Below are 22,324 nucleotides of genomic sequence, written 5' to 3'. Positions count from 1 at the left end.
ATTACCTAAATCTTCTCTTATTAGTAAAATGGAGATAATAGTAGCTACTTCCCAAGTTTGAGATGAGAATAAGTAAATTCACAACAACTGCTTAGAACAGCATCTCATGAGGCCAGAGTTCACTAAATAATAGGTACTATTATTATTGTCATCATCATCATATCATCATCATCACTATGATCAGGTACAAAACAAACAAATTTGAAAGATCAAGTCATTTTCAAAGATGCCTCTGTCTTTGATGGTCCATCTTCCTATAATTCTCTAATTTTCACATTCTGCCAGTATTCAATGACCTTTGTCCCATGATGATTTTTATTATATCTTCACTTAAAAATGTTTTCATTTTCCTTTTAACTCCTGATCAATTTGTTTTTAATGAAGAGAAAAATAAATTATTTAAGATACATATGCATTTTCCATAATATATGTTGTGTTGTCTGTTTTTTCAGGCCCTTGTGTGTGTGTGTGTGTGTGTGTGTGTGTGTGTGTTTGTGCGTGCGTGCACGCATGTGTTTGTGTGTGCTTGTACATAGGAGGGATTACGTTACATTAATTCACTGAGTGAATAGGTGATTGCTTGCTGCTTATGACCCTTAAGTGTATTTCAGGTGTGTTATGGAAAAATCCATTCAGAAGCAATAATAATTTTGAAAGCTATTGTTCTCTTTGTTACCTTATAGAATTCAGTACAATTTCCTTGAAAGGAGATATACTAGACCTTTATGAAGAGAAGTAGATTTACTCTGGACTAACTGCCTTCACGTGACTATCCAAACAGTCCAGAATGAAAAAATAAGTGAAAGAAGAATTATTTTTGCACTAAAGCAACTCCAGGCAAGAATAATATCACCCCTCTTCCTCAACATCTTTTCAGTCTATATGGTTGGCATGTCATCAATGGGACGCTTTATCTTTGGGCTCCAAAAACAGGTGTATATTCAGAAAAGAGATATGACTTTGGATTCTGCATCTGAATCTCCAGTGGCTTAAGCTTAGCCCCTCAAGTGTAAGGTGGTACCTGGACACAACACATTTTTGGCTTATTGGTTGTAAACAGATTTTGAAATGATATGAATTTGAAAACATTGATCATGTTGCAAGATTTTATTCAGAGGCTTTAGAGTAAAAGAAATATAAGCAGAGCTGCATATTTCATAAGTTTCAGGCCCACTTTGCTTGTCAATTCCCAGAACATACTAGTTTTTCAGGAGATGTACATATATAAATAAACTAAATGCATATAGAAAAGCACATACATCTTTTCTTTCCAAATCGCTTTTCCTCACTCTACCTGACATAAACTCCCTGATGTCCCTGGCCAGAGTGGTATTTTTGGCACAATATTGTTCCTGATTTCTCTATTGCCTCCCGGGGACCTGCCTTTCTAACATCTAATGTGAATTTTCTCATGAATGCCAATGATATACGGCTACATTTTTCCTTCGAACTTTTCATCCCCTAGGCACTCCAAGTATGCTGTGACTACTTCCAAGATATCCATAGCTAGATGAATAGCAATTACTTGTAATAGAGGATGGAAAAGGCACAGGTCATTTTTATTGGTTCTGGGAAGATTTAACTACATTGATACAGCATTTACTGAAAATCCCCATCACCGCAGACCATGATGAATGGCCATCTCCATCTCAGCTCTATCTTGGGATGTTCCTGGGTGTAAAGTGCCCTGAGGTCTTCTTTGCGACAGAGAAGTTAGTCTCACTTGAGTTAAGTAAGCACACAATACTTTATTCACTCCCAGTTCTAATCAAAATAAAGGTTTAATTTGCTTCCCTGTCTTCTGGGGCTAATCTCCCTCACTGAACACTCATACTCCCATTAATTCAAGAACAACCCCCTAAGTGGCCTTTGATTAGACTCTGAATGGCTAATTGTTCCCTTTGGAAGATTGCACACAGCTCCCACCAGCATCAACAAGAAATGTCTCTTTGGGTACCCCATATCCCAGGGCAGAATGAGGTATGAGACATGACCATCAGTGTTTATGTGACTAGTGGTAGATAATTCACACTCTACTTCTAAGCTCAAGTGCTAAATTTCTAGGATGCATATTATAGAGCCCCATTTCCCCTGAAGACCAACCATTTGCTGGTAGAAAACCAAGATGTCAACTCCTGCTAAGTGTCAGGAACTTTTATCACATAGGAGATATCAGAGCAGACTTTAGCAGAAGTTAGCTTTATGGAACATCTCCAGGATCTGCCTCTAATCTTAATTGGTAAAACTCCTAGTTGAAAAAAAGAGTTCTCAGTTCCTCTGCTATTCTTTATATCCTATGGTGTCAACTGTACTATTTACATTCAAAGAATCTCTTGAGGTAAAATAGAATGTTTCAACAATAAGTTTAATAGTAAGCTAGTTAATAAAGTGTTCATGCCTCTCAACTTTAAACTGTGCTTCATTTATAACATCTCTGATAAACCAGTTTGGAGAAAGATGAAATGCTTTGTATTCTGATACAGGGAGGCAAATACTTCCCTGTGTATGTGTGTATCTTTTCATAAAAGTGGACTAATTTATTTATCAAACAGTATTTTATTTTTCTGAGTTCCCCCAAAAGTAGGCTGTGAGTCAGGGACTTTAATGTAAAAAGTTTGGTTGGAAAGTGATCCTAAGAAATGTGGGAAGGTAAGTGGCTAACTCAGACAGAGATTGAGCCATTGAAAGTTCAGGCCAGTGATTGGTGTCATCTACTGGATCTCAGTCTCTCTGCAGAACACTGCGTGCTGAACAATGTTTAGTCATCCCAGTTGAGGGGCACAGAAGATGAGTATTTATTTATCATTTCTTGATCCATTATTGATTGAGGGTTGTTTCTGATAGCATTAACTGTCAGATAATTCTAGTTTGTCCTGAAAAGAGAGAAGCATGTTTTCCAGCCCAGAAAACAGTCAGAGAGATAGTAAGGTTTTCACAGCATTAACTAGTCATCAGAGTTGTGGTTGTGAATACTGATGGTGGGTGTGGAAGATTCATTGAGAGCATGAAAAACACCTGCTACAATTATTAAATCTCTGCCATTTATTAGACATTGGGTTATACATTAGTCTTGAAATAAAATCAGTGCCTTTATAAAAATTGGACTTCAGCAAAGGTTTTTATTACTAGTATACCAAGATTATTGCTACTAATCAATCTTCTTGTTTTGCAATTGACTTTTTCATTAAAAGAGAAGGTAGAAAACACAGAACAATTAATAGATGTCACACTAAAAATTAAAATTTGGCCTTTCAAACCACTTTTTAAACTCCCTATTAAGGAAACATGCTTTTTGTTTAAAATGATTTAATATTTAATAAAAGTAATGATAAAAAATTAAAGAAAACAAAATATATTTTTATAAATGAACATTGCCTGATATAAATAGTTTTCAAAAGCATGACTTGGGACTTTAAATCAATAACTATTGATAATTACATAGAAACTCATATTTAAAACCAATTCATGCATACTTAACATTTAAGTTATAGCACATAAGCCTCCAGCACTTTTCATGTAAAAAGTGTTCTATGTCCCAACATGGATGCTAAAAACTTGCTGGAGTTAAGAAAAGCATCTTATATTTATATAGCATTTTGGATATTAAAATGTATCTCACATTCATATTTTTACTTAAACTTCATAAATATATGTGAGGAAAGTATTATTTACATTTTATAAAAAATGGAAAGCCACAGTGCAAAAAAGTCAGGTGATTTGCTATAGATAATAAAACTACGGAAAATTAAACCTTTTTTCCAGTTTGTGCCTACATGCATGAAGATAGTATAATTCCAGCTACTATTTCACTTGGAACATTTGGTCAGATCAACAGGCCCAGTTTTCTTAAGTTGCCTGGGAATGGAAAGTTTCCTGGGATGCAATACTTTGAGTTCTATGCCAGGACCATCCCAGGCAACAGGGAAAGTTGGATCCTCTACCTGGTATTTGACTATATGCACATAGTTTTAGAAGCATATGCTGAACGCTTTGGTGCTCTTTACTGCCCTGTAGTTTTTCTCTAAGGTTACAATTCTATAATAACATACTGCTGATCCTTAATATTGATAATATTCTATAACTCTTTTTTTAACGAATCTACTTTTTCTTAAATGCTTCCCAAGATTAGCACTAGCTGCATAAGTATTCTAATACCTTTCCCGGAATATATTTTTCTCATTTTCAGTTATATTCATTGACATACATACTAAAACGTAAACCATACAAATAAAAGAAGGCATATATATCTAGGAGTTTCAATATTGAAATAAATATCAGATAAGAAATGAAAAAACTGCCCATACAAAATAGCTTCATGGAACATAATAATAGTACTCAGAAAGCTTGAATTATTAAAAGTACAATATCTTTCATTTTATAATTTGAATATATTTGGGTTGCTAAAAGGAATATTAGAAGTTCTAGTTTTGTCATTTGTTTGATCAAAACCTTTAAAAACAAACAGCTTCCTCAAGCATGTTGCCTTATAGAAATATGTGTATCTGCAGGAAGCTGTTGACTTTCATTAGGAAAACTAATTCAATGAATAACTAGTGACTTAATTTCCCCGAAACAAGCATAACTAAAGTCCTCACTTCTAAACTCAGTAATTCCATTCCTGGAAGCTTCCAGGAGAGTCAGTCATTAAATTATCTGTATACCTGAGTTTGGGTGTAAGTCGTCTTTAATTTTCTGTTTGATGTTATGAATGTACTCTGCTTGTTTGAATGTCAGTTCTTTGACGAATCATGGATTGGGGAGGCGGTTGAACCAGATGATCTCCAAATTATCCAGAAAATGAATTATAGAAGTTGACCTGATGACAAGGAACATTACAATTGATCCTGGATTAATGGAGAGGCACAGGATGGAATGGTGCCCACTCTGTATCTTGGCCTCATATGTCATCCTGGTCACTTTAGAGTGCCATCATGTAGGAGTAAATGCAACAAAGTAATCATTATGTAACAAAATGTCAAAAGCATTTATGGTGTATAAGTAACATTGAAGGTTATGGTCTGAAAAATTATATTCTGAGATGAAAGAAAGAAAGCAAGCAATTTCAAGAGGATAAGATAATTGATTCAGATAGGGCTGCGTTTCTAAAATTCAAGCAATAAGTTGAACCAACTCAAGGTAGAAGCTAGAAGTAGCTAAAGGGAAGCAACTTATGTATATCTCATTTATACAAACAATTTAGAACATATCTTGTAAACAGCCATTCCTTGCTACATAATTTTTGAACATCTAGGCAGAACAGTGGGTGCTCATTCAGTTTCAAAGAATATCCTTTGCTTTCTATCTCTCACAGCTGTTTATAAACAATCTATGTTTTATATACACATATATACATATACACATATACTTACACACACATACAAAACTGAATGCCTGCATCAAATATTGAAGTTTTACATACTGAGAATATCATTATAACCATTGCTTTAATCTACAAAAGATTCAGGAAAAATAGAAAAGGCCCTCTAGTTATATGTTACATTGTCTTCTCCCAGTGGACAATACTTCAATCAACAAAATTTATTTAATGCTGAAAATACTTGATATCAAAGTAACAGATTAAAAAGTGAAAATTCAATCAACCTGCTATTGTTTGTATCAAACTAGTTCATTGACTTTACAGATTTCTTCCAGTTGTCAGCTAAATAAATTATCTTCGTGTTATTTAGCTATAAGCTCTAATTACATTTCATGATTATAGGAGAAAAATTAGTCATTCAGAGACATCTATGTGCCCTCATATATGTTGGACAATAAGTATCATTACAGATAAATTTGACTTGTAAACTTTAGCACTCAAAGAATTTATGTAATTGAAAATGAATTTGGCTTACAAAACACGAAGTATCAATTTTATGGAATTTTCTTTCTTGTGTTCATTATGTAATAATTTTGTTGAAATATAATAGAAATATTTAAGTATATTTTTTGTGGTAGTTATATAATTATTATAGAATTATGTGAAGCTATGTCCTTTATGAAAGTGTTTCCATATCATTAGTAGATGAAAATGGGAATTTTTAACTTTTCCATTTTAATTGCAAATTAATACTTCTACAAGGGTATATGCAAAATATATATAGTATATATGATATATTAAAAAGTATACACTTTTATATAGTTTATATTATATATGCATATGTCTATATGTTTATATATGTGTGTATATATACATGTGTATATATGTGTATATGTATATATATGTATGTGTGTATGTGTGTATATCTGTGTGTGTGTGTGTGTGTGTGTGTATGTGTAATTTAGGATTGTTAAGGCACCAGTGATGGAGTGATGACCTGTCAGATAATTAGGAGACAAGAGGATTGAGGACCAACAGGAAAGGTGCTAACTCTACAGATAGTTTGCCTTTTATCTTTTCTGGTCTAGTGGAAAGTTCCTACTTGGTGATGGAAAGAAGAGGTATGTGGAAGAGACACAAGAAAAAGCTCTAAATGTAAAGAATATGAAATCCTTGTGAAAATCTTTCTAATCTTTTCTGGTTTTACCCAGGGTATTGCTTTCAATCCCTAAAATATAGTCTCTGCAACCAAAAAAATTCTAATTTAACAAATATTGGTTGATGACCTACTGAGAGCTGTTCATATCAATGATAAAATGTTGAGCAAGGCAAACATAGTATGTGCCTTCCTAGAGCTTTTTATTCTAGAGGTGTGGTACCAGAGACAATAGGAAAGTAGAGTCATGATAAATAAAGACTTGTAAGTCTGAAGAAAGAAATAAATGGAATAATAAGACAGTGACCTGAGGTATAGTGAGATAGGGAGTCATGGCTGCTACTTTAGATAAAATGATTAGGGAAGGTGGAATCAATGGAAATCTTTCTAGTAAAATGAACTCTTACCTTACTATATGATAAGCCAAAAGCGAGGAATGAGTTTGAAGATCAGATTTATCTTAACTGGTAGAATCGGATTTATCTTTAAAAACATCTATAATTAGCATACATTCATATACATGTTCTTGCTTTCTTTTTTAATACCAAGCACCGATTGAACTTTCTTTACAATTTTTCACATTGGAGATAAGGAAGTGGAGGCTCAAAAAGCGAGCAAGCAAAATAAGCTCATGAAATCTGAAACTTTCCATACAATTATCAATTTAAATAGTTAGGCAAGCACGTGAAGAAGAGAAAAATACGTTGAGGAGTGTAACATTGGTTTGGAAGAGTTTTAGGCTCTTAAGAACTTCTGTGACTCCGGGGGTTTGTTACAAAGTGTACCTAATAGTAAAAGAAGATATTAGAATTTGAAAAATGCTATGACATATAAAAGGAAACAAAGTGAAAACCACAGTCCCCAAAATACAGAATACATAAAGCTCACTGTAGAAATATGGTATTGGCTTTTGTCTTAAATTTTTTTCTCTTAATATGATACCATCTCAGTGTGTTGGGGCTTGTCAAATAACCATTAGGATATATTATCAGTACCTTTATTAAATAAACTGGGAAAATAAGCTTTGATTTACAGAAATTCACATCACACTTCTAGTCCATAAAGCAACACTGAAACTTGAGGCATCTGGCTGACACTATGACTTATTTTTTTAATATTTGTAAAGGCCAATAAGTAAGAATGAGTGCTTATATCATTTTACAAGCTGAATGGCTGGTTAGTAGTCATTTTTATTCTGACCTGATTTGAACTTGCACAGTACTCACATTGCCTCTGGCATTTGACTGTGTGCAGACTATATTTTGTTTCTTTCCCCAGAAATTGGACTTTAACTGGGAAAACCAGAAATTCCCAGGAAATCATGCTCCAAGTCTGTTGATTTAAAAGGTGAACATAAACTGCTTTCTTTTGCTTCAAATTCCACTTTCAAATCTTACATGTGTATCTCAAAATTTATTCAAGAACCAGTCCTAAAAAATGGTACTCTAAAACCTTGGGTTTGTGCCTTAATCTCTGCACAGACATGAATCAATAATTTGATAATTTAAAACAATCAAATATATCAATAGTCAATTATGCATAAGACAGAGTAGTAAAGATTTGGATAACTAAATTAAAATATTTTAATTGATTATATTTGTTTCACAAAGATATCTGAGGTGTACACTCAAAACATTGACTTATATTTCTTAACTGACACATTTCCTGAATGTTACAGAGAAAGAAAAAGGAATGTAGGCTGACTCATACAGTTATTCTTGTGCTCATTCTATAACTTAAAAAACAAAACAAGGAAAAAACAAAACAAAAAAAAACCCCAACTAACTAACAAAAAAACTACCACACAAATGGCAAAGGCCAAGGTCTTAAAGAGATTACTGAGCAAATTGGATTGGGTATAATCCTTGAAGACCTTTTAGAAATTAACACACGATTTTAATAAACTGATAAATGATATAATATAAGTTGTGTTGGTATTGGGAGAAAATATTACAAAAGTACCTGTCATAGTCTAAGATTACCCATGTGTTCATTGCAGCACTATTCACAATAGCCAAGACATGGAAACAATCCAAATGTTCATTGACAGATGATTGAATTAGGAAGATGTGGAATACTACTCAGCCATTAAAAAAGAACAAAATAAATGCCATTTGCAGCAACATGGATGAAACTAGAAACTCTCATACTGAGTGAAATAAATCAGAAAGAGAAAGACAGATACCACATGATATCACTTATATCTGGAATCTAATATATGGCACAAATGAAACTTTCCATAGAAAAGAAAAGCATGGACTTAGAGAACAGACTTGTCATTGCCAAGGGATGGGGGAGGGATTGGGATGGATTGGGAATTTGGGGTTAACAGATGCAGACTGTTGCCTTTGGAATGGATTAGCAATGACATCCTGCTGTGTAGCAGTGGGAACTCTGTCTAATCACTTATGATGGAGCTTGATAATGTTAGGAAAAAGAATGTATACATGTATGTGTTAGCAGTGACATCCTGCTGTGTAGCAGTGGGAACTCTGTCTAATCACTTATGATGGAGCTTGATAATGTGAGGAAAAAGAATGTATACATGTATGTGTAACTGGGTCAACATGCTGTACAGTAGAAAAAAAATGTATTGGGGAAATAACAATTGGTTACATTCAAGACTAGTTGAAAAATAAATAAATAACATATTAAAATAAAAAAAATAAAAAAGAAGATCTTCTGGGAGGAAATAACTGAGAACTAAAGAATAAGTAGAATACTCCATGGTCTTGGGGAGTAAGGAAGGGGAAAATGTGTTCTAATGAGAGGGTCATAAATGTGTGGTACATCAAAGCATAAGATAGGTTGTCTGACGGAAGAAATCAAGTGGCAGTCAGTATGAATAGAGCATGGAAAGGAGAGTAGGGGAGGGTATGGTCATTTGAGGAGGCTGAGGGGAAAGAGATTAAATGACAAGTTAGAGAGAATGTTGGAGGAATGTTAACAGGGTTGATGTAACTCAGAGTTTCTTTTGTTTAATTTTGTTTATTAGAGTATAGTAGATTTACAGTGTTATGTCAATTTATGCAGTATAGCATAGTGACTCAGTCATACATATATGTACATTCTTTTTCTCATACTATCTTCCATCATGTTCTATCCCAAGAGACTGGATATAGTTCCCTGTGCTGAACAGTAGTACCTCATTGCCCAGCCATTCTAAATGTAATAATTTGCATCTACCAATCCCAAAGTCAACATCCATCTCACTCCCTCTCCCCTCCCCCTTGGCAACTACAAGTCTATTCTCTATGTCTGTTTTGTAGACGGGTTCATTCATACTTTAGATTCCACATATAAGTGATATTGTAACTCAGTTTCTTAACCTGGGCAATATTCACATTTTGTGATGGCTAATCTTTGCTGGGGGTAGGGGAAGGGGAACTGTCCTATCCATTGTAGACCATTTACCAATATCCTAGCCTCCACACACCAAATGCCAGTACCACTCTCTTCCAATATGATAATCAATAATACCTTGATATTGTCAAATGTTTATGTAGGGGGCAAATCTTTGCTGGTCCAACAGCACTTTAAATGGATTATACATAACTACGAACTGAATTATCCCAGAGATGCAAAGATGGTTTGACATAAGAAAAATCAATTAGTGGAATATACCACATTAATAGAATGAAGGGGGGAAAAGATAAAGGATAAAATGATTATTTTAATGGATACACACACACAAAAAAGGATTTGACAAAATACAGAACACTTTCGTGGTAACACTCAGAAATAAAAATAAATTCTCAGGAATAGAAATACATTTCTCAAAATGATAAAGATCATTAAAAAAAAAAAACCCTTAGCTAACATCATACTCAGGAGTGAAAGACTGAAAGCTTTTCCCTAAGATAAAAAAAAAAGACATGAACATCATTCTTCACCAGTGCTATTCAGTATTGTACTAGAATACTGAATAGCACTGAAAAGCAATTACCTTAGAAAATGAAATAAAAGACATCCAAAGTGAGATGAAAAAAAATAAAACCATGTGTATTTGTAGATAGCCTGATGCTATGTATATAGAAAATCCCAAAGAATCCTCAAGAAAGCTCTTAGATCTAATAAAAGAAATGGGCAAAGTTTTAGGGTACAAGATCAACACACAGAAATCAATTGTGTATCTATGTACCAACAGTGAATGATCTGAAAAGCAAATTAAGGAAACTATTCCATTTACAAAGCATTCAAAAGAAAAGTCTCGAAAATTAGGTTAAGCTAAATGTAAAGTGGAAAAGAGAACCATACCATACCATATGATTCCATTTATACGAACCTCCAAAGTCCTAAAAAACGCTAAACTATATTAACCAAAATTAGATCAATACTTGTGGATAGATTTGGTAGGATTGCTTCTTAAAAAAAGCATAAATGAGCTTTTGTCAGTGATAGAAATATTCTAGATCCTCCTTGGATGGGAAGGGCAGCTTCAGGGACATATATGTAATTCCAATTCATTAAACTTAAAATGTATATATTCATTAAATGTAAATTATATCTCAGTATATTTGACTAAAAACACTCTGGAGGGAAGTAAAATGGGATGAAGGGAAATGTACAAGTGAAGGAAAGGGTAGAAAAATCAGAAAAATATGTGTATCTATCACTTTAAATTTGTATGTTTATGCACATTTGCAATTAGTTTTTAGGCTTATGTTGGCTTTTATCCTTTTGGTACTAGTTTAACATTTTTCAATGCTATCTGTTCTACTGATGCTCTCTTTCATGGTTCCTTTGAACCTGGTAATGAGACAACTCAAAGTATTTTTTCAGAACTTTTAGTAAATAACATCAATATTTGGATATGTATAAATAAATATTATGATCATGGAATTTTTAAGTTGAAGTGTTCTAAGAGTTGAGCTGGACCAAGGGTGCATTTTCCTTGGATTATGCAAATATTATCATACACACAGAGTTTTCTAATGCTACTCTTTCTCTTTCTCAAATGTGTCTAGATAGTAACATTCTAAGGCCTAAAATCAGACAATCAACAAACATAAAATGATGGTCATAATCTACATCTACTGTCATAAAAAGCACTGAGATAATTACTTTACTAATAGTTCAGCTGAAAAAATTCATATTGTAATTATTTGGAGGAGGGGAATCTTAACAAGCATGTGACACCCTTGCCAACAGCTCCCTCCTCTGCTTCTGCCACATTGACTTCTTCTCAATATTCTTCCAAAAGTGGGTGGGAAGATTTGAGATGGATCAGTGAATTTGACCCTTTATGTATGATCATACAGAAAGCTAGCCACTCACTACTTTCACTTTTGAATTTATGGATCAGAAATTAACATTTGTAAATAAAAGTAGAAGGAGAGCAGGAAATGATATTTTCTATAGAGTAATTGGAAAGCAGCCATCTTATTAACACAAAGGTCATTAATCTGGCAGAAAAAATTAACAGCACAAATATTCACCTTAACTCTTAGATGCCTCTTGGAGTTGCCAAAGTCATTTCCATTCAGTTATGAGTTAGACATGACTATATGAAAGACCAGGTGACTGGCACTCAAATTGAGGAAAACTACATGAATTTGGATTGGTTTAGGAGAATAAATAAATATTCATCTTTCAGCAATTATGTTACCTATATTTATCACCTGTCCACCAACGATAGCCTCAGGAAAAGAGAATAATAAATGAGAATAACAGGTCAAAGAAGTGATGGAAAAAGTTCATTGTTAAGGGTCTAAGGACTTTTGAATCAGTGAACTGTGAAACAGTGGGCAAGTCACTTACCCAGAAGCTCTTACTTTTTGCCTTTTATGAAAGCAGGGCAATGTTGTATTAGTTTCAAGTGTACAGTAAAGTGTGATATATACACATATCACCTTTTCAGATTCTTTTCCATCATAGGTTGTTACAAAATATTGAGTAGATATCCCTGTGCTCTATAGTAGATCTTTATTGGTTATCTGTTTCATGTAAGTTTGTGTATATGTAGTAATTCTAAACCTAAACTCCTAATTTATCCCTCCTCCACCTTTCTCCTTTGGTAACCATAACTTCGTTTTTTATGCTGTGAGTCTGTTTCTTTCTTTGTAAATAAGTTCATTTTTATCATCTTTTTTTTCAGATTTCACATATATGATATGCTATGATATTTGTCTTTCTCTGTGTGACCTACTTCACTTACTATATTCTCTAGGTCCATGTTGCTACTACACACGGCATTATTTCATTCTTTTTATGGCTAAGTAGTATTCCATTGTATATATGTACCACATCTTCTTAATCCATTCATGTTAGTGCCATTTAGATTGCTTCCACGTCTTGGGTGTTGTAAATAGTGCTGCTGTGAATATTGGGGGGCATGTATCTTTTTGAATTAGAGTTTTCTCTGGATACATGTCTAGAAGTTTGATTACTGGATAATATGGTAGTTCTGTTTTTAGTTTTTAAAGGAACCTTCATACTGTTCTCCACAGTAGCTGCACCAATTTACATTCCCAACACTGGTGTAGGGGTGTTCCTTTTTCTTCACACCCTCTCCAACATTTATTATTTGTATACTTTTTAATGATGACCATTTTGACTGGTGTGAGGTGATACCTCATTGTAATTTTTATCTGCGCTTCTCTAATAATTAGTGATGTTGAGCATGTTTTCCTGTGCCTGTTGGCCATCTGGATGCCTTCCTTGGAGAAACTTGTTTTTAGAGCTTCTGCCCATTTTTAGATCGAGTTGTTTTTTGATATTAAGCTGTATGAGCTGTTTTTTAGAAATTAATCCCTTCTCAGTTGCACCATTTGCAAATATTTGCTCCCATTCTGTAGGTTGCCTTTTTGTTCCATTCATGGTTTCCTTTGCTGTGCAAAAGCTTTTATGTTTAATTAGGTCCCATTTATTTATGAAAGTGGGACTTCATATTACAGTCCCTGCTCTCCTGGGTTTGGAGTCCGTATCCACACCGACAGGTTTATGATCAAATCTTCTCACTTTTCTTCATTAAAACCTCTTCCAAATAAATATTTCAAAATCTCAAGAGTATTCTTTTCAATACATTTCACATTTGGGATATTTTAGAGATATTATTTTCCCATTCAGGTTTTTTTTTTTACTTTTTCTTATCTATGTTTTAGAAATTCCCTAGGATGTTGTACTTCATAGATTCTCTGCACTTCATAGTTGTTGTACTAACAACTTTTTTTTTAATTTCTAATTTCCTTTCTGAATAATTCTGTCTATTTTACAGTTTTGTTGTCATTTTTGTTGTTTTGATTTTAGCTATCATAATGTAAATTTCCATGAGTTATTTCCAATTCCTGTACTTTTTGCTTTAATTAATTAATTAATTTAAAAACATTTTTATGGCCACCTCCACAACATGTGGAAATTGCCAAACCAGGGATTGAATCTGAGCTGCAGCTGCAGCTATGCCAGATCCTTTAATGTACTTCACCAGGCTGGGGATTGAACCTGCACCTCCTCAATTACCCAAGCCACTGAAGTCAGATTCTTAACCTAATGTGACACAATGGGAACTACATTCCTTTATGTTTTTAACCTCTTTTTTGTGGATATAAAATATTTTAAGATCTTGGTGAAGAAATTAGTAATTTTTAAAAATTTTCTTATTTGTTTCATATAATGCCATTTTATTTATTTTCAAATGATTTTTATTTTTTCCATCATAGCTGGTTTACAGTGTTCTATCAATTTTCTACTGTACAGCAAGTTGGCCCAGTCACACATACATATATACATTCTTTTTCTCACATTATCATGCTCCATCATAGGTGACCAGATATACTTCCCAGTGCTATGCAGCAGGATCTCATTGCTTATCCATCCCAGAGGCAATCATTTGTATCTATTAACCCTAAATTCCCTGTCTATCCTACTCCCTCCCCCACCTCCTTGGCAACCACAAGTATATTCTCCAAGTCCATGATTTTCTTTTCTGTGGAAAGGTTTATTTGTGCCATATGCTAGATTCCAGGTGTAAGTGATATCATATGGTAATTGTCTTTTCTTTCTGACTTATTTCACTTAGTATGAGAGTCTCTAACTCCATCCATGTTGCTGCAAATGACATTGTTTTGTTCGTTTTTAATGGCTGAGTAGCATTCCATTGTGTATTTATACCACATCTTCTTAATCCAATCATCTGTCAATGGACATTTAGATTGTTTCCATGTCATGGCTATTGTGAATAGTGCTGCAATGAACATGCAAGTGCATGTGTCTTTTTCAAGGAAAGTTTTGTGAGGATATATGCCCAAGAATGGGATTGCTGGGTCATATGGTAGTTCTAAGTATAATTTTCTAAGGTACCTCCATACTATTTTCCCTAATGGTTGTACCAATTTACATTCCCACCAACAGTGTAGGAGGGTTCCCTTTTCTCCACAACCCCTCCAGCATTTGTTATTTGTGGACTTATTAATAACGGACATTCTGACAGGTGAGAGGTGGTACCTCATAGTAATTTTGATTTGCATTTCTCTGATAATAGTAATATTGAGCATTTCTTCAAGTGCTTGTTGTGTTTCCATATAATGCCATTTTAATGGTTATTATTTCATTTAATGCCTTACCCTCTTACAAGAAGTTCTTCCTCAAATGGCTGATAACCTTACTTACATTTATTCCTACATCTGTATTCATGTATGTGGTATGTTGACCAGTGGTCTTCATTCTTAGGTTATTAAGGATGACAGTTTTTTATTGGAAAATTCCTAAACATGGATATTTATGAGTCTATATTTGTGGGGTCTCTCAGTTTCTACAAAGAATAAATATCCAAAGTCTGTTTTCTATCTCAAGCCTTGTGCTACTTTCTTTTCTGTCTTAGGACTGGATATATGGAGACCCTGTATCTCATTTTCTCTGCAAATACTCTTCAATTCCCCATAGGTTGTGTGTGTGTGTGTGTGTGTGTGTGTGTGTGTGTGTGTTTGTGTGTGTGTGTGTGTGAGAGAGAGAGAGAGAGAGAGAGAGTCCACTAAATGGAGAAAGTGTAGATCTGGGAGCCCAAGTGAAAACCAGTCAAATAAGCCTCTTATTTCAGTTGTAGCATCCCTGGCACTGTCTTTCAGGTTACAAGGTGGCAGAAATTCCCGGTCCTTTTGGAGGGATCTTCAGGGTATTTCATGTAGTTCTTGCAGTTACCTTCCTTTGAGAGTATTTTGGCATAAATCTTTTCCTTTCTGGATTTATCTTTCCACATTGTGTACTTATAGTTTTTGAGGTTATAACTTGGCTCTGTGTTTCACCAACAATGTTATTTTGGTTTCTCTTTCTTGTTGTACTAGTTATTTGTGAGTCATTTTAGGAGTCCAAGGCAAGATATATCTTTTATCAACATCTTGAGACTAAAAATTGCACCTCTGTGAAGTCTTTCTTTTCTGTCAGCAACACTTACTGTTTGCCTCTTCTGAGTTATCATTTTACTTTGTTTATATTTAGATATTTACATTTATCATGAGTCTTTATATGTCTCTGTGTTCCTCTTGACCTATGAGAAAGCAAATTTGTCTTTTATTAAATTAGTATCTACGTAATTTCACATAGGATCTAGCTATGAGAAATGCTTAATAATCATTGGCTGAATTGCAGTAATAACAGGAATTAAGAGGATGTTATTCTATGCCATTGCTTCTATTAATCTCTCTCCTCCTTCCTGACACACACAGAAGCTCAGTTTTCAGCATCTCCAAGGCTTGACTCTTTGGTTGAATAAAGCTGCAACTGATAAAAACCTAAATTCAAGTTACGCAATGGCTAAGTAGTCTCACACTAGTGAATACAAATAAAAAGCTCTTCAATTAATGCTACCAGTATTGCATTGGCTTTGCAATCATTCCTCTTCTTTCTCTCTTTTTAAATTCTACTTTCCTGTTCTGCCAAAACCTATGAGTGGAATAGTAGATACTCATAGAACCGTATGTAACTGAAAAGTCTATTCTCTAGTACATAGATTGTATGCTACTCCTTCTTAAAGAATTATGTAGTTTCCCAGCTGGAAATCATCTCTTTCCCTTTTGAATTCTGTATGACTTTTTGTATCACAGTGACTAGCTGCGACCATGCCAATCTCTATTGGAATGACAGATAAATAAATGGTGAACGTATGTGAGAAAAGGATTCTAGCTGTGTTGCCCATATTAGATTCATGGAGCAATATTTTAGGAAGATAATTCTCCTAACCCATTGGGTATGTGAAAGTTTTGACTAATATATTTTAGTAACATAATTCCATTATGCATAATTATACACAAATTGCTATGTGCAACCTGAGACAGCTTACAACTAAGTAGAGGTCTTCAGCTAACACTAGAGTACTATATAGGATTAACTAGATGACACAGGAGAGTTATTACTGCATCTTAACCACCTGAATCAATCCCCTAGGAAAGACAGGGCTATACAGATTCAATAGTCACTGAATTTGTTTACTGAATTTGAATACAACATCCTGCAAGTGATTTTAATTATCTATTCATTTAATCCTTAAGCTTTTTGATGTTATTATCTTTTTTCAGAAATCAGTCCATTTCATAGAATTTACAATGAAGTTGTTCACATATTGAGCAATCTATTTTGTTGCATTAATTTCTCCCAGCCTTACATTTTTCATATGATAATTTGTTATTTACTTCTCTTCTCAACCATTAATTAGACCATAAACTGAATAAGTCATGATTCTGGAAAAATATACATATGCCTCTCGTTTATTCACCAGCAGGGTATAAATATCTAACATCTTTTCATTAAGATGTGGCTGATTTGAATAATATCAATATTTGTGAATGCATTGGGCTACTAGTTAATCCAAAGTAATTAGACAGTATATTTATTATTCTAAAAGTTTCTTGCCTCTTTAGGAGTTAAAGGCAATATGTTATTTCCACCTCTATCTTTCCCTTCTAATCTCATTTCCTACTCACCCCACCCCCCAACATGAACTCAGTTTTCATGTCAGGAACCCCAAGAGATAACAGAGCCTGAGGAAAGACACTCTGACTTTTATCTTCACAACCCAATGCCTATTGTGTTGGTTAGAATCTAACATGTATTTAATAAGTGATGATGTGATTAGGGAATGCTCCATTATTAGTATACCCATTATTCTATATGCTCTATACATTTTGACCTCTCTTCTTGGAAATTGCTTATGATTGCTTTTCCATCTAATAAAACTGGCTTTTGTATCTCAGTGTCATGGACTTTTTGAATCTTTATGTGACCTGCCTGGAAGGAGCTTACCCTCCACCATTTCACACTGCACTTTCCTATGAATCTTTGTGTTTATTTTTCCTATTTTGTGATGAGCTCTTTGAGAAGGGATTTCTAAGTACCTGAGAAATCATAGGTGCTCTAAGGTTTAATTAAACTGATAGCATTTTCTCTGAGGAATGGAACAATGCAGTGCAGAGGTTCTACAGCTTTGTCTGATCCTGTTTTTCTCAGAGTCACAATAATTTTCTCATGGAATCTATCCCTAGGCCAAAAAAACAACAACAACAAACAGTTGCATGTAGTTTGGTTCAAACAACTTATGCTCTAAAAACCGTGGGACTGTTTGAAAATAATATGCATATACACACAAACCTCATTTTATCATACTTTGTTTTATGGCACTTCACAGATAACTGCATTTTTTACAAACTGAGGTTTGTGACAGCCCAGCATCAAGAAAATCTGTTGATACCATTTTTTCTAACACTTCATACTTCTGTATCACATTTTGGTAGTTCTTGCAATATTTTAAGCTTTGTTTTATTATTATTGCATATGTCATGTTGATCTGTGATCAGTTATCTTTGATGTTCCTATTATGACTCTGAAAGCTTAGATGATGGTTAGCATTTTTTAGTCATGAAATATTTTTTAAACTGAAGTATGTGCACTTTTTAGACACACTGCTATTGCATATTTAATAGACAACAGTATGGTGTAAACATCACTTTTTTATGAACTGGGAAACCAAAAAGGTCATGTGACTCTACTGCAATATTTGCTTTATTATGGTGGTCTGGAACCACAGTATCTCTGAGATACGTCTTCATTGAAAGAAAAGATAATATTTTTATTTCATTCTTAAGTAGCTACCTTTGCTTATGGCCGATATGCGCCTGTTAGGCAGAGTGCAACTTGTCAAACCTTGGAAAAAGAATGCGCAGCCTTATTTCCTGTTCTTCATTGATTTTCATGAGGTGTTTGCCTTTGATAAACAACAACCACTGGAAACCCAGCTCCAACAATGATATGATATCACAAGCAAGAATTACAATATAATGTTGGAACAAAACTACCTCAAAGTAGTAGTTCAAACAGTAACTGACAGATGTCTAGCATCCCTTTGTTTCTCTGGAACATTTATTTACATCCCGTGATGCCTGTATGAATTGACTGTATTTTACATTGGGGTTGCCTTGATTTTCATTTTGGGAATGGAGGGTATGGTGGTAAAACACATTGATTTTTGGCAAAAGACTGATTTTGAATTGGTTCCACTATTGGATGGCTGTTTGACTTTGAGCAACTTACCTTTCTGAGTCTCAACTTACTTATGTATAAAATGTGGAAACTCAGGAGTTCCTGTCATGGCGCAGTGGTTAACGAATCCGACTAGGAACCATGAGGTTGTGGGTTCGGTCCCTGCCCTTGCTCAGTGAGTTAACGATCCAGTGTTCCCGTGAGCTGTGGTGTAGGTCACAGACCCGGCTCGGATCCTGTGTTGCTGTGGCTCTGGCGTAGGCTGGTGGCTACAGCTCCAATTCGACCCCTAGCCTGGGAACCTCCATATGCCCTGGGAGCGGCCCAAGAAATGGCAAAAAGACCAAAAAAAAAAAAAAAAGTGGAAACTCCTCTCTTAGGTTTTTTTTTTTTTTTTTTTTTTTGAGAATTAAATGTATTACTTTAAGAAAATAACTCAGGGGAGTTCCCCTTGCGGCTCAGTGGAAACTAATCTGACTAATGTTCATGAGGATGCAGGTTCGATACCTGGCTTTGTTAAGTGGGTTAAGGATCAGGTGCTGCCATGAGCTGTGGTGTAGGTTGCAGATGCGGCTCAGATCCCACTTGGCTGTGGTGTAGGCCAGCAGTTACAGGTCCAATTTGACCCTAGCCTAGGAACCTACATATGCTGCAGGTGCGGCCCTAAAAAGACAAGAAAAAAAAAAGCGAGAGAAAAGAACTTAGGAGAGTGCCTCAGACTATCTACAGTGTGTAGCTATTCCTGTTTTTATTAACACTAATTTGAACTAAATAGCTTGGAATTAATTCATAATAGAGATCTGCCAAATGCCCACTGTATAGGGTCACTATATATCCTTGAGGGCTGTACCATCTACAAGTTTTCTTTACTCATAAAGAATCTAATGATACTTGGCTATTTGAAACTCAATGAGTAATGACTGTGTCAGGAGATATGCTAAGATTTCTAGATTCTTTTATATCAATTAATTTCCAAATAATCCCAAGAGTTATCATTTCCTATTTTTACAAGTAAGAAAACTGAAGCTAGAGATGTCAAAAATCATATCCTGGTTCAAATCCAGATGTGCCTGACCCTACCTTGAATTCCTCATTACCCTTCTGATGGATCAAAAGAAAGGCAGTGTCTCTCGCTAGACTAAGAATCTAAGATCTTCCTATGACTGAGGGATGAAGCGGAGGTTGTGGATCCAGGTACAGGTTGGGCCAGGATCCAGGAGGACTTATTTTTCCCATCCTTCACAATTCTAGCTTCATCTCAGTCATGATGCTGACAACACCATCAATCTGTTTATCATTTTTTCCTGAGGTACTGATTTATAGTATAAAGTAGAGTGAAACCGTCAGGGTTGCTTTATATTAAATGAAAATCTTAACAGAGTCGTTATAAGAGACTCACCTTTCTGCAGGTTCATCTATAAAACTATTTACTTATTTTTTTTCTGAATTTACCAGTTTTGAGAGAGACTGTTTTATAAATACGCAGGGTCTACAATCAAAGGCACAATGGACACTATTGATTTCTTCCAGTGACTCAAACCTCTGTATGAGTTTATGGTGTCCTAAATCAAGCAGCAATTTTTGTTTTCTGACAATGATATAGAAAGTACCTACTTTCCCCATGATGGTGTATACCTACTTAATATGGCTACTTTATAAAAATAAAATTTAAAAAAGCTTCTGTTGTTTAGCAGAATTAGATGTGTTTTAAAGTCAATGTTTTAATAAGAGTGAATATTTATATATCTTAAATCAAAAAGCAGTTCTGTTTTTCAGACATTAATATTTTAAAAAATGATTCTTCTTTTTCATAAGATTCGGTTCACTGCTTTGATGTAAATGTCAGATGTAGAAAATTTAAAGCACTTTTCCTGAAGAGCAGCACTCTTATTGTACATTTTTTTGGCCATGTGAAATATTCAAATGTAACACAACAGCTCATGAATAAGTGCCCCAGTACTAGACAATAATTATAAGACACCATCCAGAGATGTTACAATTGACCTACCAGTGAAAACAGCTGTGAAAGTCATTTATAGAGAAGAAACGTGTAAAAATTTAATACTTAAAATTATAATTAAAAAATAGAGCAAGAGAAGGCATTGGAAAAAATAAATCTGTTTGTTAATTCCTTTATCAAAAATCTGCATACAAATTCAAAGCAAATATGTGCACTTAAATAGAAATATGGATCTCTTTGCTTTCCATTTAGATTTACCTCAAAGGATCATCATCAAAACTGGTAAAAAGAGGAAAATGAAAAACTGATATAATTTTTAAGATATTACTCAGATCCTCTTTTCAAAGCTGTTCAGGGACAGTAAATAATGTAAAATGAATTATTACATATTCTAAATAAGAATAGAGCATGAATATAGAAGTATAACTATATGTATATAACTATACGGTTTTAAAAAGTCAACAGCAGTAGAATAACTGCTGGCTCTGTTAAGAGCTAAAAGTCATAGTCCCAAACTTATTTTTTTAAACAGAGAAGAGAAAAATGATGACAGATAATATCTTACTTACATTATTGTGACTTTTAAAAAAGGTAAGCTTGGGGTTATCAGACACAACTGAGAATAGATTTACAAGGAAATCCTGCTGAGTAGCATTGAGAACTATGTCTAGATACTCATGTTGCAACAGAACAAAGGGTGGGGAAAAAAAAATGTATACATGTAAGGATAACTTGATCCCCTTGCTGTACAGTGGGAAAAAAAAAAAAAAAAAAAAAAAGGTACCATAGGTTCTATTTTCCTTTGGCTTTGTTTGGTAGGTTTTAAACCAGAAATTAGCAATAAAAGGTTACAGACTATTTTCAAGCATTACATTATTTTACTCTAAAAGTTTGCACAAATCTACAAAAAGCTACCTTTTTCCTTTGAGAATGAATGTAGAAACGATAGCCAGTAGATTTACACACTGAAATCTGAGTCTCAGTGTTTTCTCTGACATCTTGGACAAGTCCCTTTATCTCCATAGAATTCAGGGTCTCAGTGGTCATTGGGGATGGGGATCATAAGTTAATATCCAGTGCATTAGAGTTTCAAATGTAAATGCTGTTTTTCTCTTAAAACTATTTGCTTAATTTATAATGGCTACTCTTTATATAATCCTAGTAAAATGAGAAATATCTTTGTCACATTTGCCATTAATGTCCAATTATTTCAAGTTGAGTAAACAAAGCACACTAAAACAATTAGGGTTATTGACAACTTAATTTATTACAATGTCCTCAAATATTGTAAATGGCATTTATAAAATTTAAATATTTTGTTCTCTTAAGTGTTTTAAAGGTGTAACCAATCAACATTAGGACCCTAACAAGGAAAATCTTTCCGAGCATTTAAATGCTATATATTACCTATATTACCTTCATAAAA

General features: G+C 34.2%; 1 protein-coding gene across 1 annotated transcript in view; it reads right to left on the bottom strand.

The window, feature by feature from the left end:
- Positions 1-5,901, bottom strand: part of CNTN6 (contactin 6) — a 260,598-nt gene extending 254,697 nt beyond the window's left edge. The window contains 1 exon segment of the mRNA XM_021069266.1: positions 4,662-5,901. The gene's annotated coding sequence lies outside the window, so the exon portion shown is untranslated.

Source organism: Sus scrofa, chromosome 13, assembly GCF_000003025.6.
Source record: "Sus scrofa isolate TJ Tabasco breed Duroc chromosome 13, Sscrofa11.1, whole genome shotgun sequence".
NCBI lineage: Eukaryota > Metazoa > Chordata > Mammalia > Artiodactyla > Suidae > Sus > Sus scrofa.
This window is presented reverse-complemented; position numbering and strand designations above follow the sequence as displayed.